The sequence below is a fragment of the Cynocephalus volans genome, chromosome 7 (genome assembly GCF_027409185.1).
Source record: "Cynocephalus volans isolate mCynVol1 chromosome 7, mCynVol1.pri, whole genome shotgun sequence".
Taxonomy (NCBI): domain Eukaryota; kingdom Metazoa; phylum Chordata; class Mammalia; order Dermoptera; family Cynocephalidae; genus Cynocephalus; species Cynocephalus volans.
Window position 1 is genome coordinate 60,610,859 of NC_084466.1, and position 6,000 is coordinate 60,616,858.

A 6,000-nucleotide genomic window follows, 5' to 3' on the forward strand; every position below is an offset into this window, starting at 1 on the left:
ACAAAAGAATTTCTTCTTAACTATCTTCAATCTTCAGTCATCTCTCTCCACATGCCCACCATGCAGAGCAGAAAAACGATAGATTGCAACTTTTTCTGGTTCAGCACTTCCAGCTTTTTATCTCTTGCTTACTGGGGCAGAGAGAATTTAAGAGGCCAAGCAGCTGCACCTGTTAGACAAATGTTTGCACACAGTGCATAAGGATTATTCACGTTGTGGGTTATCACTGGCAGATTCCAAACCCCAGAAAGGCTTTTCCCTGCCCTTGACTGGCCTTTCCATCCATGAATAATTAGAAGTTTAAAGAAGAGAGACTACTTTTAATAACTCAACTATATTAGAAAAAAAGTCCTCAAGCTATGCAAGTGTGGTGGCAGTGGATATATGGAAAATCTCAGTACCTTCCTCTCAATTTTACTGTGAATATAAAATTGTTCTAAAAAATAAAGTCTTTAAAGAATAATATTTTTTTTAATATGAAAAAAATAAGAAAGAAAGAAAAACGTTGTCAGGACAAATTTGCTGAAATCATAAGGCAATTCAACTGGTAGATAAGATCTGGTAGCGGTTCTCTCTCCTGATATGTTCCTTTCCCCCAGTGAATTGTCACTGTGATTGAGAGTTGACTGTACAAAGACTGTGTAAGTTACAAGGCTGGGGAGAGGAGGAAGCCGGGCACCTTCTGTATGCTTGCCTGGTATAGCAGTAGCAGAAGATTATACCTCAGATGATGGGCAGTCATGTCCCAAGAACTGCAACTTTCAGGCCATGACCTTCCTCTGCTTGCAGGAGAGTGGCCTCTGTCTAACAGTCCACTTCCCATTCCTACTTGTCCTGGTCCTCTGCCAAACCTATTGCGTCCCTGTTATTAGCACAAGCGCTACACCTTTCCAATGAATACCACTGGTCTGGCCATTGACTGTCATGGGAAGAACCCTAGAGATGGTGTCAAATTTGGATCAGGGACTGCCTTCTGTTACTCACTGTCTGGGTGACCTAAAATGATCCAGTGTCTGCAATTTATTTCTTAATCTAAAAAGAGGAGGACAATCCTTGCTCCGCCCAGCTCATGAGATTATAAGTAAATGAAGCTGTGGTTCCTATGTGCTGTGTAGATTCCAAGGGCTGCAGAAAGGAAGGGATGGTGAGGACGCTCTGAGATGCTGAGTGCCTGCTTCATCCATTTTCAGTCCAAGTCAGACTGTGCACGTGGGACAGTCTGGGGTCTCTGCATGTTCATTTCTTCAGTAGAGGATGACACGTTTTTCATCGAATTGTTTTCCCTTTTCTTCTAGGCACACTGCTCGATGACATTCCCCATCCTCCCTCGCTGTGAGACGTAGCTGAGTAAATTCTGACAGTGGAATGTGGGTGGAGGTGATGTGTGCCACTTCTCGACTCAGCCCTTAAATATTTCTCAGCAAACTCCTCTAATACCAGCTCGTGGTGCTCTCAGAGACTTGGTAAATTTTTCACAGTACTTCTTGGCCAAAGAAATACCGAACTGTTACAGTTATAAAGTGGTTAGGTCCAAACAACTTAATAAGTATTTATGTCCTAAGAACTTTGCGCTTTAAAAAAAAATAGTATATGTGAATTAAAAGCCAAATAATCTTTTTATTTCATTCTTTAATAGCCACAATTACTTACTACTGGATGTGTATGCCCGTTTGGGTACTGCAGGGTCCTTGAACCTGGCAATCAGATTGGACACAACTCTCCTCATTTCCTGCTGCACGTTGATTTTCATGCTGTACTTGCTTTTTACCACAGCAATGGCTAATACCCAGATTCAAAAAGATATTGCATTATCAAAATTAATGTAGCATGATTTAACGATGAAATTGAGAACTATCTTGAGCTAGTAATTTTTGCAGTGTTGAGCAGATGTTGAGTAACTCTGGGTTTTCCGAAAAAATTTTAAGTATCTTGTGACATACCTATGAATTCACCGCTGTGCCCCAGGGCAACTTGGTGCACAATTTGGGAATCATGGCTCACGTCCCTTTCTCCATCTGCCACTTGAATGGAGAGAACTTTGACGATTTAGAGGATGGTGAAGACAAGATGGTGCCTGGGTCCCTAAGTGTCCATGGAAGGAGAGGTACCACGTAAAACCTGCTTCGTCCTGTGGAAGAAATAAAATACAATTTTTCTTTGGATATGTTACCGATCTTGGGTAGTTGTTTATAACAGCGGTTCGTCTACCCTGACTCATACAGTCTCCAAAATTCATGAAATAACTCTAGGGCTGCTTTTGTAAATCCAGGCTTTGCTTTATGTTGGATGTCTGCCCCTCACAGGGAGTTAACATTAGACAGGTCAGTCTCTAAACTTGGCCACTTGGTTTATTTATAATGCCCCAAAGAAGCACAGGCAATACCTCGAGTAAGGGCGTTTTTCTCTAGAGACAGATGCAATATTTGTAAACTGAGCAAGCGTATCCTCCAGGGACCATGTTATAAACCAAAATGCAAATGCTCTTGGTAATTTTGAGGATGCTTGTTTTCCAAGACAATAAAGTATTGTTTTAAAAAAATGAACCATAGCCATCTGTCCATTAGCATGGGGGCATTCTGAGTGGTGAAATGTAAAATGCACCTTCACAGTAAGCCACAGTTAGGGCGATTTACAGTCTCAGATTGTGTCCCTGAAGGAGCAACACAGCTCGCTTGTGGAGCATCAGTCTTCAAAGCCAGTGTTCAGGGTTCAGTGCTGGTAGCTTAGGGGCCATTTTCTCTAAAGGAGGTCACATTTTCAATTTAGGTATTTTTTCCTGATATACCTAGAGCAAATGGTAGTTCAAATCAGGTAAACATATCTGAGAAAGTTTCCATTTGATTGTAATCTTATTTGTAACATCTCTGAAACTCCACCCCCACTCCCCCATTCCCCAGACCCCCCAGCTATCCTCAAGAAACATAGAGCTGAAAGGGAGGCGTTCTTCTCCTTCTCATGAATAATTATATGTGACCACACTTCAGAAAACCTGCTAGCACACGTGTTTATGTCGTCTTGGTGGTTTAAACAAGGTGCAAAGGCACTTCGATTTCACATGGTTAGCCCAGATCTTGCCTTTATCACCTGATTATAGGCTGTCTTCTTCTTATAGGCTGGACGGAGGTAACGTGCTGCTCTTTGTGGATGGAAGAATTAAGAAGGAAGCTTTGTTGGCCCCGTGACTTTTGGAAAATAGTCCAGAGGACGTGTTGTTCTCTGAAGGTGTTTCCGTGTAGAGTGGTTTGGTAAGCCCACCTGCCGTGAACCCCATCACACCATTGAAACATGTCTCATTGTGAGTTTCTCCAAAGAGAAAATAGTTATACATTACTTTTGAATTGTTTTTTTTTCTGTCACACAATCAAATTTAAGAAAATAACAAATTTTTTTTTATTTTCTGAATTTTATTCTTTTTGCTGTTAAATTAAAAGGTGGTCATTAAGAAAACAGGAGGCTGATGTTGAGGCTGAAAATATGCTTGAAGGGTAAAACTCAGGCGGTAGTATGTAGAGTGATTGGCATAGAGGTCGCAGGTTTATCAGAGATACTTAAAGGGAAATTAGGCTATTTAGGTTCTGTTCCTGGAAAGTTGGGTGACCATAGTTACTTCACACCATTTTCCAAGTTCCCATCTGTAACAGGTAAAGAGGAGTGACCTATGTTCTTATGGCACATGACACATCATGTGCTCAGCAGAATTTTGGTCCTCATGACTTTCACCCCCTGGTGTTATACCCTTGAATATGCTGAGCTATATGGCAGAAGGGAACTTGCTGATGTAATGAAGTTACTAATTAGCTGGCCTTAAGATGGGAAATTATCCTGAATTATCTGGTTGTACCCAGTGTAGTCACAAGAGCCTTTGAAAACAAAACTTTCTCCCAGCTCAGCACAGAAGTCAGAGAGATTCCAAGCATGAGAAGGATTTGATGTGCTGTTGATGGCCTAAAGATGGGGGGAGGCCATGTGAAATATGTGAGAAGGAAATTAATTCTGCCAGCAACCAGTGAGCTTGGAAGACAACCCCGAACCCTTGTGTAAGCTGCCACTGTGACCAATGCCTTGATTTCAGCCTTGTGAAATCCAAAGCAGAAAGTCAAGCCATGTAGGTGCTGAAAGTCTAACTTACAGAAACTATGAGGTAATAAATGTGTAGTTTTAAGCCATTAAGTTTGTGGTAATTTGTTACAGCAGCAAGAGGAAACTAATACATATCATGAAGTTCATTTTCTCAGCTTGGTGAGGCCATTGATGAATGTGGAAGGAGGCAGAGGCAAAACAGATATTTTTCTGCTTTTTTGTCTCTCCTCTGAATTCCAATGGACGTTTACTGATCACCTACAGTGTACCCTATCCTAAATGCTTCTCATAGATTTTTTCACTTAATGCTCATAAACACCCTGGAGATAATAATTTACCTTTTTACGTGAGAAGAAATGAAGATTCTGAAAGCCCAAATATCTTGCTCACATTTCCGCCACTGGAATTTGTGAGATTTGAACCCGGGTATTCTGATTACAGGCCAGGGCTGTTTCTTTTAGTATCATGGACCAACTCTTGGATCCATGCAGGTGACCTACATATTAGCTGACAGTCGTGAAGATTAACAGAAGCTCACAAGAAAAGGAACTAAGGGATTTTAATTTTTGTATAGTATGGTAAACGTCCCAGATCAAAGATTCTGAGATTCTTCAGCTTGTTTAAAAATCTGGCTCTCTGTCAGCATACAGAAGCTGAGGAAAGACCAGAATTCTTACTTCTCAATTGCTGGCTTCCTACTGTTATTTCCATGGAAACATATCAGCTCAGCAAAAACAAGTTAAGTGCCTTAATATCATCACCACCCAATGGCTGAGACTTTTTGTGTTTCCTTCTAGCTAAGATTCATTTCCAAGGGAAAAGAGAGGGGAACTGGCATCACAGACTTGAAGGGAAATGTACTTATTTCATCTCAGTGATCTACTATTGACCAAGAGAGTCACTGCTTTCTAACTGCCATCCAATTTTAGGCAAAGACTAAATCATCAAGGTGTCTGTGAATTCTGCCTCAGGGGATAATTAACGGGAATCTTCTATAATCATCCCCTCTTATCTGCGGTTTCCTTTCTGCAATATCAGTTACCTGCGTACTGTACAGTAAGATATTTTGAGAGAGGAGAGAGAGAACATATTCACATAACTTTTATTACATGGTATCATTTTCATTGCTCTATTTCATTATTTGTTGTTGTTAATGTCTTACTGTGCCCAAGTTATAAATTACACTTTATCTTAGTTATGTATGTGTAGGTAAAAACATAGTATGTATAGGGTTCAGTACTATCCTCAGCTCCAGGTATCCACTGGGGGTCTGGGAAAGTATCTCCTGTGCATAAGGGGGCTACTCTGTACTGACCTCTTTGTTATCGATCATTGTTATTGGCCAGCATTGTTTACTCATTGCTGTACATACCAATTTACTGCTGTAAACAATGGACACTGCAGGAGTTTAAAAAACGGAATGATCACCACTGACCAAGGGTGTCAAAGAAAGCATCAGGGAGCAGGGGAGCTAGGAATGTCTCTGTCAGTTGTGAACATCACTAACAAACACATGTAAAGCAGGGTCTGTTCCCTCTGTGGTCGCTCCTTTTCTACAGAGGGTTGTGTTACTCCCAAGCTACAACAGAAGGGCTAATAAGACACTGTATCTAGAAGGCTTCAGATGCTATAAGTTGTCTTTCTCTTAAAAAGGCTTGGAAAGAAATATTGTGTCATTATAAGACCATTACAACCTCTTGGGTGGGCTTTGGCTTCCTGCCAGAGTTGGGAGGTTAAGGCAAACAGCAGCGCGATTACACCACTCTGTGGTCTGTTGGTTCATGAGGCTGTGGAAGCTTTCACTGCTTCCATCAGTCAGCCGCAACTCTGGGATCCCCACTGTGTGCAGAGCATTGAGCACCGCGGGGAGCAGCAGAGCAGAGAGAAGGCACAGCTTCTGCTCCTGAAGAGCTTTGAATT